Source organism: Lissotriton helveticus, chromosome 4_1 (genome assembly GCF_964261635.1).
Source record: "Lissotriton helveticus chromosome 4_1, aLisHel1.1, whole genome shotgun sequence".
In the NCBI taxonomy this organism is placed as follows: Eukaryota; Metazoa; Chordata; class Amphibia; order Caudata; family Salamandridae; genus Lissotriton; species Lissotriton helveticus.
The window spans coordinates 522,375,405-522,388,617 of NC_136063.1; positions in this window are offsets into that span (position 1 = coordinate 522,375,405).

Consider the following 13,213-nt stretch of genomic DNA (forward strand, 5'->3'; position numbering starts at 1 on the left):
GGCATGATGCATAGGGCACAACCAGGCAGGGACAGGTCATTTGGTGGTGATGGAGGCTACTACCTCCTTCCTCACATACTAATTACCATCCACATCTTAGTCCTCTGATACTTCCTCAGTGTCTGGTGTGTGTGGTGGGGTAATGGCTGCATCACTGGGTGCCACTGACACATCAGGGTGTGATGATGATAGGGCTGCATCATGGTGCAGGAGAGATGTGTGTGATAGTTCCCGCTGCAGTCATCTGGGCCCGGCTCAGTGGCAGCAATGGCAAGATGATTAACTGCAAGGCATGGAAGATCCCAGCTACATCTCACTGCTGTTCAGCCGTGGCAGCCATACTTCCAGCTTGCATTTGCTCCATGGTCTCAATTGTCCTGCGCATCTGTGCCAACTCTGCGCTGCCATCGCTGGTGCCTGTCTGACTAGACAGCTCTTGTATCTGAGAGATGGCCCCAGCGATGTCAGCCAAGGATTGTCGTGGAGCATGATTCAGACAGTGTGTGTCCATTATGGACTGTAAGTGGTCCCTAATGGGACTCAGATACCCACCTATGGCATTGAGTTTGACTGCTATGAGCTCAAAACCCACCCGCAGCTGATGAGCCAACTCCACCTGGCAACCTAACACATGGCTTTGGAATTCCATGTGTTGTTCGTGGGGGTCCAGGGAGGCAGCTGAGGTGGTATTTGTTTCCTTCTGTGTGGTTTGTACAGGTGGTGGGGTCACCTCGAGGCAGCTGGCCAGCCCTGCTCCTGGGGGTAGGGTGCGGAGGCTGTCCATTAGCTGTTGGAGGGTGTCTTAACAGATGTGCAGGTTTTCTTCTTCATCATCACTGATGGGATTAGTGGTCTGCTCTGCAGTAAGTGTTGTTTGTCCATCTGCAATGTTAATGGGAGAGGCATGTTAACAGAGGTTCCTATGTGTATTGCCGCTTTGCAGATGTTTACATGTAGACTGCATGACAACGCACATTGAGACTGTTTTGGTGGAGCTGGCTATTTTATGGCAGCCAGTAGGTTTTCTGAGTACATGATGGATGTGTGGTGGTACCAACAAATTGTCATCACACAGTGTCAGACGATGCCAGATGTGAGTGGCCAGTTACTATGCACAAGCGGAACCTTTTGTGTCTTCTGTCCTGTGGTGTAGGTGTTGCACTTTGTCCCACATTGCCATCATTGATGATATTCTGTGGTTGCTATGTGTGTGTGCTACATTGTGGGGGAGTCAGCCCTGCAGCTCTGATTCCGTGGACCCTTGTCCCTTTGAGGTAGTGTGCCTTAGAATTGTGTGCTTTTCAGGGGCTGGGATGTTTGCAACTTGGGTCTTTTGTGCTCTTGCAAAGATTTTGTGGCCTTGTGCATTGTATGTCTGCTGCGTGTATTGGACAGCATGGGTTTTAGGTGTACGTGGCTGTGTCAGAGTGTGACCTGCTCGTTTACGGAAGTGGTCCACAATGGACCACCTCCATGTCGATTCGTGCATGTGTTCATTTATTTGGGCTGCTGTGTCACTTGCTTAGTCAGTGTGGCTCACACAGACGCTGCTTTTCTGGTTTTATCACATGTACATGGATTGGCAGTATTGTTGGTTATTCAGAGGGGGGCCATATATGCACATGGTGGACGTGGGCCTACTTGGTGTTTCTATGTGTGCTACACTGTGCCAAGGGCATCAGGGACATGTCCACTGTCATTGTGGGTGTGCTTCAGATGATTTTGCATGAGTGCCATTGTGCCCATCTCCCCCTGTTCCCCCCGTCCCTGGTAGTCACTCACCCTGTTGCTGTTGGGTCAGGTTATATTGTGCTGTGTCCAGGCCCCCGACGCCTGCCACAGTCTCCACACTGGTGACTGTGGCCACCATTTCCCCCAGCTCATCCAGCTCCACCTGTGGTGCAGGCCTCCCATCGCCAGTCACCGTTGCTGCCTTCCTGTTGGCGGCAGGTTTCTGTTTGGTCTGCCTTTGCACATAATGCCAGCGCCTCTTGACTTGCTCCATAGACCTCCTTGCCACTCCGACTTCATTGACGTTGGTGACGATGGTCTGCCATATTTCCGTGTGTAGTGCCAGTGCCGCAGTGGAGGTGACGAACAGTTGTTGGTAGTGTTCTATCACCTCTGTGACGATGATCCAGTCTTCCTGCGGACTGAACCCTACCTCCCTCTTCCTCTTCTCCTTGCCCTTCCCCTAACACAGGGTTACTGGCTGGTCCTCCGTGGGTCTTGTGGGGTTTGGCTTCTCCTCTGAACTTGGTCCGAGAGCATCCATGGTGCTATGCTGTTTGAATTGGTTTTGGCTTGTTTTTTTGTTTTTGCTTTTATAGTGCATTTTCCCGCATTACGTGTGGCTTTTGCAGGGCTGTCGTGGTTATCGTATCGCGCTTTGGGGCATCGCAACTTTTTGGCCATTTGTGTTTCACATTTTTTGTTAGTCGCGTTGGATTATGTGCAGTCATTTGGCGCGTTGTCATGCTATTATCACATGGTGCCGCCGGGTTGGGAATTGGACATTAAGAATGTGTTATTTTCTTGTGATAGACTGCGATATGCACAGTTGAAGTAAGTTACTTTTGCGATTGTTATCACACGTTCTTGGGAATATGCCCCCATGCTTTTGGCCCATACCTCAACCAACGTGGCAGCTACCTCTTTCCAGGCCTTAGCAATGTCCCTCTTGGCTACTATGAGCCCAGCCAAAGGACTTCCTTCTGGTATTGTGTGCCACCCAACTCGTCGGTTACGTGAAGTAATATCAATCTGGGATCTCTCGAATGCACAAGCCCAGCACTCTCTCTTATTCCCCAAAACCCCCTCCCAGAAAGGAGACAGGACAGGGCAAAACCAAAACATATGGGATAAATTCCCCAGGGAGCTCCCACACCTTAAGCACCCTTCATCTGATTTTATCTGATATTAATCCAATCCAGTATAGTCTGGCTCTGGTGTAATATAACTGTTAAAGTTGTTTCAACCATCTAAGTCTAAAGTGCGGAGTGATGGCCATCTCTCCGGGAGCCTCTTGTGCCTCTATCCACTACTCATCATTAAGTTCTCCTTGTTCCCATGCCCTATGTACCACCAACATAGGGACTGGGACATTCATCAGCAACATCTTATATGTGTGCAATAGCTTATGTCCTTTTATTTTGTAGGGAGAAGCTTAGCCTCAAGTGATGAGAACTCTGGTACCTCAGGTATGGCCTGAAGAGTCTGCAGCAATGCGTGCTGGAGTTTCAGATACCTACAAAACTGTGAGTGGTGTAGATCATATTCCTCCTGCAGCCCCTAAAGGATTTCAACATGCCATTATGTAAAATATCACCCAAAGTTGGGATTCCTATATTGTACCATGCCACAAAGCCTCACAAGGCCACAACCTGTGGAGCATATGCAACTTTCCACAATGGAGTGTCTAGTGTTAGCCGGCCAGACCAGCCGGAAGTCCTTTTAGCTGCCGACCATATCCCAAGTTCCACCCTGGTAGCCAGTGGAAGTGGTTTAGGCACATCACCATTGTATAGCAGGTGTGGGAGACCCTGTATACCCCTAGCTCTCCCCTCAAGGGCATAGGCTGGGTATCCAAATCCCCCATACCACCAGTCATTGATAATAAGAAAATGGGCTGCCCAGTAATACAAGCAAACATCCGGTGTGGCCACTCCCCTTCAAACACAGGCTCACAACAATTTTCTACAGAGATGCGTGATATTCTACCCTCCCAGAGCAGCGTCCTCAACACTGCATTGATGTTCACAAAAAAGGAGGAAGCAATCAGTAAGGGGTAATTCTGCAACTTGTATAAAAGCTTCGGCCACGCAAAATTCCTAAAGATGGCCGAGCATCACATTAAAGAAAATGGTGTAGTGAAGGCAGACCTCTGCTTGCGCACATTGTTATGTTAGCATAAGCTTATTAGAAGTTTAAACGCCATTTTGCCGCTTTTGCACATGAAACTGCAGGTAGCTGTTATTGCAAGTTTGAATTCGTGAATAGCTTCACATGTGAATGGCTTGTTTTCAACATCTGCACAGTGAGTTCTGAAGCCCCCAAGGTTATCATAGCAATGTTTAGCTGTTGATCGGGCTGATAGGCTCACACTTAGACACAACAGACACGCAGCTGCAGTTAATTGGAATTCTGGTGCCTTTAATATGGCATTGCATACATGAATTCAGACACTTGGAAGAATTCCGTTTCCAGAGAGACAGAAAGCTTTTGCAGATCCTGATGTGATTCACTCCTGCTGATCTTAGAGGTATGGGGCCCCCACACAAGCATAAGAGACCTTCTATATTTTATAAAACATAGTTCCTAGCTAGGGGGAGTGGCATACAAGGCACTATAGGACCTGTTCCCACCATCTTTATAATATGATTTCACCTTTTGTGTTTTATGGAATTGTAACAATGCTGCTTGTATTATTTGTAATCATATGCCTTCTTATGCGCGCAAAAATACTGCATCTTAGAGCACGTTGTTAAAAATAAACATTTTAACCTTTACCGTATATCTTTTTTACCCATGTTGTGGACTGGTATGAGAATAACAAACTAAAGAGTGTTCTTGATTCTCACCATTCCTGAGCGTAATTAAAGTTGCATGTTCTGGGTTGTCTAATCATTGGTTACTTTGCTGTAGGACGAAGAGCTAATGTGACACTGATGCTAGTCGGTTAGGTGTTCTAGGTACTAAGGTGAGTTTTTTGGTCCAGCACAATTCACTGAAGTCCTGGGTCTCTGTGCACAGTTCTGTGTCTGAGCAGAATACCTGCAACAATAGACGCGTATTTCAGTTTATCATCCCTTGACATCCTTTCCATTGGTGGGACCAAGTTGCCATCAAAAGAATGCTGTGTGGTCCCAGTGACAAAGACTCCTACATATTAGAATCCTGATGATTGCATTGGTATCCTCAACACCCATGGCATATCAGTCGGGCACGGAGTTATGAGGCAGATTACTGATTTCTGGGGGTTAATCTGAAGGCCTGAGTATGTGCCAAGTATTTTTAGCATCTGCATATCCCTAGGTTGTGATATGGGCGGGTCCCCCAAATACAGAAGCACATCATCTGCGTATAAAGAAATGTGGTCACTCAGTGCATCGCCCTACTCAGAGCCTCTATACAATGCATCTATTCGTACTCAAGCTGCCAAAGGTTCGATTACTACCGCAAATACTAAGGGGGACAATGGGCACCACTGATGGGTACCCCTCATTAATAGTAACCAGTCTGAAACCATCCCCCCCACACACACCCTGGCTCGGAGATAGATGTACAAAATATTAATGTACTTGATAAACTTAGGACCACAACCAACTCGGGCAAGGAGAACAAACCTATATACCCAATTAACCGAGTGGAGTGCCTTCGGAAAATGTAATCAATGTTCTTCCATCGACCCACATAAGGCAGTTGCATAATGCAGCCTTCTCAAGTTATGGCATTTGGCCCTCTGTGGCATAAACAGTGACTCATCAGGTTGAACCAGATGCTCGATAACATTCCCCAGCCGGTTAGCCAGCATTTTGACCCATACTTTCACCTCCACTTTAAAGAGTGAGATGGACCAAAAGTTCTCACATTGAATGGCCTCCATATTGGGCTTCATCAGCACCACGATGTCTGCCTTTCTGAGGTCAGGAGGCAGTTAGCATCTCACTAGCACCTCCTGAAACAATCCTACCATTACCTGACCAGCCTGAGACCAAACTAAGCACCAATATTTGGGTACGACCCCATTGGGTGCTGGAGCCTTGCCTGACACAGCTGTACCATAACTGCCTCAGGTCCTCAAAAGTGATCTCAGTTTGAAAGGCATCCCTATTTTCTAAAGACACGGTGGGCATTGGCAAATTCTGCACAAACTGGTATAAATCATCTCGCGGACTCATCTAGTCTTCCTGATATAGAGTACTGTAATAGACGGCAAAGCTCTAGCTATTGATTTGGTCCCCACCACCCTCCATCTGTTGCTCACTTGTAAGTATGCCGCAGGGGCAGTGGGCAGTATGGGAGTGCAGGCCAGTGCAATGTCTTGCTGGCCTTATATTGCCACTGACAGATTCTGCTACAGGTGGGTGTCCTTGCCTCGCGGGCCTCTTGTGTCAGCTGCTGCCTGAGGGGTCTGTGTATATATCCCAAGTCAGCAAACCGACTTTCTAAATGTAGAATACTCCCCATGAGATCTTTGATCTTTTGCCTATATTTTTACCTTTTGGTCTTTGATGTAACAAAAAACAGATGCCTCCTCAGTATGGCTTTCTGGGCCTCCCACAATATTTCCATCGAGGACACTGAGCCCTGATTTTCAGTGAAAAACTGATGCGACTGGTTCTGAAACATAGCTCTAAAATCCTGTTGGTGACAATGCCATCAGTCCAGCCTACAACCTGCACACATGTCTTTCGTGCCCCAGGTCAAAACCATCTCCACCTGGAAGTCATCAGACAAGCCCTGTGCAAGATATCGTACCGACAAAACTCTGTGACACTTCCCTACCGGCATAAAAAATGTGTCCAATCTCGAGAAAGACTTGTGGGTCCAGATAAAAAGGTGTAACCTCGCTCCGCTGGATGGTGCACCCGTCACACATCTACTAGGTTCAGGTTGCTCACAAACGTTGCCAGTGTTGTGGGTCTTCCCCCCTACCCCCCTTGTTTAAAGAGTGATCTTGGCCCATATCACATTCTTCATTCAGGTCTCCACCCTAGAACCACTGGGCCTCCGCAATTCTCTCGCTAAGTCTCCCAGTGTAGATAAAAAGTTGGCTCTAAGTGGAGGCAGAGCATTGACACATTAAGGATTAGGAGAGACCATGCAATGCCCCCGTTATTTGCCACATAACAATCAAACTTGGCTAGTCACACCTTGGAAATCACCAGAGGAGCATGTCTTCTGACCAGAATTGCATGCCACTAGAGCCCCTGTGGAAGCTGGCATGATAGACTTGGGAAAATCCCTTTCTAGCCAAGAAGGGGAATCTTTTACCCAGGAGATGGGTATCATAAAGGAGGACCATATTGGTCTCTGAGCCGCCCTGGGGACTGCCCCTCTCTTGATCTTGTCCAGTATTCCACTGACATTCCACAACTCTATTCTAAGATTTGTTGGCCTCGCGGAGGACACACTGTCAACGTCTATGGAGGTAGGGTTCACCATAGGTATGATATGTCAGAATAACTTGTCCAACACTCATATATATCTGCAGCACATCTATAGTAATCCACCCCACTTGTGCGAAAAAGAGGAAAACAATCCCCTCAACTTCCCCCATCGCACACCCTCCCCTTTCTCACATCATACTTCAAGAATTGGAAGTACCTGTCATTGTGCATTAAGGACCTAGCTAACAGGGCTATCTTATGATAAACATCATCCCTAATGCCTATGCCCCCTCCCAAACCAAAATCCAACATGAAGAAAAAGGGCGTCAGCCTTTGTATTTAGGCTGCGATTACTCCCTGAAGATACAACAGTATGGCTGTGTGCTATTCCTTCAACACTTCTACCCCCTCCATCTACCACCCCCCTTCATTGCACCTGCTCAGAAGGTAAAAGAGCATGGAGGAGCAGCCTCTCCTCAGTCCAATTACAGACTGCTTCTGGAGAGTCATAAAATAGGATTTACCCTGAAACAGAACCTTTAGGCGGGCTGAAAATAAAAGCATGCATGTGAGGCCAAGGCCTTCAGCTTGCTTTTGGCCTGACGTTGTTGCTGCACCCTCAAAGTGTAGTCAGGGAAAATCAGCACAGGGGTAGATTGGTACATCACATGGTCAATCTTCCAAACCACACTTAATATTGTGTCTTTGACAGTGTAGCTAAAAAATTGCACGATGAATGGTCTAGGGGGAGCCCCTACCGGTGGCTTCGCAGTCAGAGTTCTGTGGGCCTGTTCAACAATGAAACACGCTGATACCTCATCTTTGAAAAACCAGCTCACCAGCCAGTCCCACATGAACCTGGCAGGTGTACCTCATTCCCCTCCCTCAGGAATACACATCACTCTCAGGTTATTCCACCTCAATCTCTCCTCCTCATTTTTGGCCCAGGTCTCTTGATGAATCGCCAGTCATTGCAGCAATGCCAGGCACTCTCATTGGGTCTTGACAGTATCCTCCATTTCTGAGAGCTGAATTTTCCACTTCAGTGACTCTGCGGGTTGTGTTGCCAAGATGATCTTAGCGGATCAGTGACAGGTCCATTTTCAATTCCCCAATTTTTCCATCCATGATAATCTTAAGGTCTTGAATAGCTTGAAATATGGTTGACGTCAGGGCACTGCTGCCCTCATCACAGCTGCAGCTCCCGCCACCTGACATCTCCTGTAGGGGCTGGATGTTTGCCATATTTATCAATTTTCTGTTGGGCAGAAGTGGGTGTTGGCTTATCTCGGTCCATATTGGAGCATAGGTCTAATCAGCCACCAAGGCCATTTGTAGTTGTGCTCTCTCCTTCAACGTCAACCTTCTATATTAGCCTGTTGCAGTGTCTACCCACTGCGGGCTCTTGTTGTCTCCAGCAGATTACTACGCCACCTTCAGTGTGAACAAGGAGGGCCCCTGAGTGCACAGGATAGAAATGGCCTCCACTTCCAATGAGGATCTGGTCTGGGGGGTTCCCCTCTACCACTTTCCAGCTCTTTAGAGGTGTTTACCAATCATCCACCCCCTCCTAACATGTGTGCTCCCTTTATTGTGTTGGAGGTAGGGGTTTGAAGTACCAAGAGCATTGTTTATATGGAGGGAGGAGAACAGGAGGATGCCTATTATTTATACTAAAAAGCATGCTCGGCAGGTCCGCTCTAGATTAGTGATGTTATGGATATGTAGATAGCATTGTCACCTCATGGATGAAAATTGGACGACTTTTGTACCTAGTGCGTAGAGAGGCTAATACATGATGCCCAAGGCATTGTGATAATGTTGTGTGAAGCTAGATGTGTAATTAATGCAGTTTCAGAGAATCTAATCCAGCATCATTGTGTAGGGAAATGTGTGGAAAAGTTCAAAGCTGAAATGTTATTTTCTAGGGCACTGTAAGAAATTAGCTGCTTCGCTGCATTGGCCTAATTTGGGAACATAACACTAGTTTATCACCCTACTGGGCCTAGGTCAGCTTTGCATGTGATATCAGCTCATTTCTGAATCCTCCATTCTTAATTTTACAGCTTTAGGGGATTTCAATTTTCATCTTGAAAATAAACTGGACCCAGACCCTGAGTCCCTGGCGGGCAAAATGTCATACCTTATTTTATTACAGCTGGTGGACGGCTCGACTCCTCAGGCTGGGCACACCATCAATGGGATATTCAAGAATAATGCTTCCATCTCTAACCTGTCTATTTCCCCTCTGGCATTGTTTCACCAATGTGCCGTACTCTGGGAAATTAGGTCTTCTCAAAGAACTTCCCCCTTAAAGACCAAAAGAAATCCTGCAGTTGTTTGCACCAGGCACAAGGTGCAGGCCCCTAAATTGATGTCTATGGGCTAGATTTAGGTGGGCAAATACCGGTCGGTAACAGCCGAAAATCTGTATTTAGCCCTTTGAGATGTAGGAGGCTGGATTTAAGGATTCGGTAATTTACCGATTCCTTAATTTAAGGAATCGCTAAATTACCGAATCCTTAAATCCTATGTAGGGAGCACTCAAGTGAGTTCATTTTTGGTTTAAGGATTTGTTATTTACCACCAACTACAAGTTGGTGGTAAATAACGAATACCTTTAAAAAAGCAATTTTATGCTTTTTTAAAAGTGCCCGCATGTATGTGCGCCACATGTGTACACATGCAATATTCAGGGGTGCGACAGGGTGTCAATGTGACACCCTGCCACCCTTGAATATGCTCCCCCTATTACCGATTGGGAATTTACCGAATCGGTAATAGTGAATGGCTTCCCATTCATTACTATGGGCCTTCAGGCCCATAGGAATGAATGTGAAGGTATTCCTTATTACTGATTTAGTAAATACCGAGTCGGTAATAACAAATATTACCGAATCGGTAACATTTACCGATTTTTTACCTACATTCTATTTACCGATTCTCAAATACCCAATCGGTAAAATTCAGTATTTAGGAATCGGTAAATAGAAATTACCTACATCTAGCCCTATGTTTGGTAATTCTCAGCCTGACCAATAGGAAAACACACTTGCCCCCGCCAAAATCAAAATGCACAACAGAATCAAGTGATCACAACCCTGAGATGCTTAAGACCACCAAACAAGGGTGCCATAGGCAGGAACATAAGTGGAGGTGAGCTTACGACCTGCGAGAAAAATAAATAGATAAACAGTGCATTGTGGAGTACAAAAGGCTAACTCCGGCCACCAAATCAGCCTACTACACGGATCAAATTCATTTGGCCTGTAACTCTACTAAAGCCCTTTTCCAAACAGTAGATACGCTCACATCAATATCTACCAGTAATTTGTCAGGTGATGTCCAACAACTTCTCTACAAACTGTTCTGACCCTAAGGATTTCTTGAAGCTCTCAGATGGGAATCACATTAAGCACATCTTCAACAAATTTGACTCTCTCACTGTCAAGCAAATAACAGCTGTGATCATCAATAATAAATCGGAATCTCCTCAGGACCTGTGTCCACCCAATATTATACAACTTGAGCCTAAAGTGGTGGCCAGCCATCTGGTCCAAATCTTCAATACAATGTTCAACTCAGGGTACTTTCTGAAACAGTGGAAGTTAGCACCTGTTTTGCAACTATTAAAAAATAACAAGCGTAACTAGCTGGACCCTAATAACCACCAGCCTATTTCCTGGCTTCCCTTTCCAGCCGAAGTGGTAGAGAAGGCCATGAACATGCGGCTAGCTGCCTTCATTAAAGCAAACCACCTGCTTGATGATACTCAATTTTGGTTCAGACAAGTTCATTTCACCAAGTAGGTGCTAATAGTAGCAAGGGACAAAATCAGGGCTACCTTAGATAAGAGCAGCAATGCAGCCTTTACCTTACTTGACCTGTCTAGGGCATTCAATATGGCCAATCATGACCTTCTGATTGACCGGCTTTGAAGTCTAGGGAATTTACCTCTGAGCCCTTCTCCCTGCCATGTGGTGTTCCCAAGGGTTCATCACTGTGGATTTGTGTGGCTCACTGGTTAGAGGCGGCAGACCCGGAAGTAGAGAACGGCCCGGGACCAGGGTTCAATTCCCGACGCGGCAGGGTCATGGACCAGGGTCAGCGGACTCGACATTTCTCGCCTCGGTGCCTACTCTAACCAGGGATCACACTCGGCAACTCTAGCCATTAAGCTTGCCTCATCTCTACAACGGCCCCCCACAGACGCCGGGGATGCCTGGTTTCACCTTGGAGATACCCAGAAGGGACCATCTCACAGGGAAAGCCAGGACGGGTTCCCCAGCGGTTTCCAGCGCCGGGACGCTTACGGGCAGCTGTGCGCTTTACAAGTCCAACACATTTACATTTACATTTACTGTGCCTGACTCTGTTTAACCTGTATGTGACACCGCTGGCCGCCCTGATTAATTCCTTTGGTCTATCGATGGTATCCTATCCCGACGATATACACAGATTGTTGTATCTTTCTCCAGGAACTGCAATAATGTCAGCAATTCCTTTCAGAACAACATGGGCGCAGCCAGCCATTGGATGGAGAGTAATAGTATTAAATTAAATTAATCCAAAACTGAGGTTGTTCTCTTGAGAACAACAGAGTATGCTGTTCCCCTCCTTGGTCACAGCTTGGGACAGTGGAACCCTACTCACTAGGAACTAGGGTATTAGGTTTATACAAAAAATCAATGGTTCTGGTGGCTAATAAAAAACAAAGTTTTGATAATAGATAAGCACAATGGCAATAAGTTTTGAAAAGACCCTATTAATATCAGAGGGCGGACAGGACACTACACAGTTTGATCTTTGAAGATTTAATACACAGTTCAATAGTATACAACACTTTATTAAATTAAAAAAGCGCTACATTACGTGCGTTGTGTCCCCAAGTGAAGCATGAAAACAAAAACAATTTGTGACTATATACAGTGTGCAAATATGTGGTTTTCATAAAAACAGAAATTGACCATTCAATTTATAGATTTATTGACAGCCTAGTTGTGAAGTTACACTGGCTCTAGGTTGGTCTGTAAGGTTGTCGATGACGTTTCGACCCACTATGTATGGGGGGTCTCCTCAGGACTGTATATAAGGGGCCATCTGATGTCAATTAGCGCAGCTAAAGTGTGAGTGGCGTGACCCAGAGTGGTGAAGGGAATTAAGAGGGACTCACGTGAGGACCCAGCCGGGTTCTCACTGTGAGGGAAGAAAGCTGACTTTTTCCAATTTGCTAAACGGGCTGTACCTATGCCCTGCTATGTCCGTAGCATTGTTTTCCCAGGGTGTTAGCTTCGGAGGATTCTGAGTGTTAGTCCTTGTTGGTGATTAGATGGTCACTTTGTTTCTCTCAACCTTTTATTTTCTGAGGTTTCTTCAAATCATAGGGGAAAAGTTTGATTGTCAAACTGTTCTGTCTCTCCTGGTGAAATTAGTGACATAAAGACAGTTTTCCTCCCTTTTCTCATTGTGTGATAGTGTCCAGGCAGCAAATTGTGAGGTTGCAATATCAGGGTGTACCCTGTGGCAGCTACTCCTCCTACAGCACATTGAACAACAGCATTTGGAACAATATTTATTGGTGTAGTGGCAAAAGGCACTGCCAATGTTTGTGATGACACAGCTTGTGACACTGGGGCAGAAACAGGCTCAACTGAAGCAGTAACACCTGCAGAATTTAAAGTTGGAACTGCTTCAACAGGTGCAAGTGCAATCGGAAAAGCTCGTACTGGTCTTTCAATCTGAATTTACTTGGATCAAAAGGAGCTGTAGCCACTGTAGCACTACTATTTAAAACACCCTTCTTATGTGTTGTGGGGGCAACATATCGGGTAGACATGAGGACAGTAAGGCTTCCCCTGAATCACTATCAGTTTTTGTTGTTCTTGCAGCTTCTTCTTCATCATTTCCCTGTTTCCGTTACTTTTTAGACTTTTCAGCAGTTATAACTGAGTCCATCCTAGCTTCCTTGACTTTGCATTTCCTCCTCCTCTGCAGCCCTTCAAGCCATTGGGCAATAGACATAATTTCACACTGCTCTCTTTTCTTTTTTCTGGTTCTTAGGATTGGCATAACAAAGTGTGAAGACCACTGTTCTAGGACCA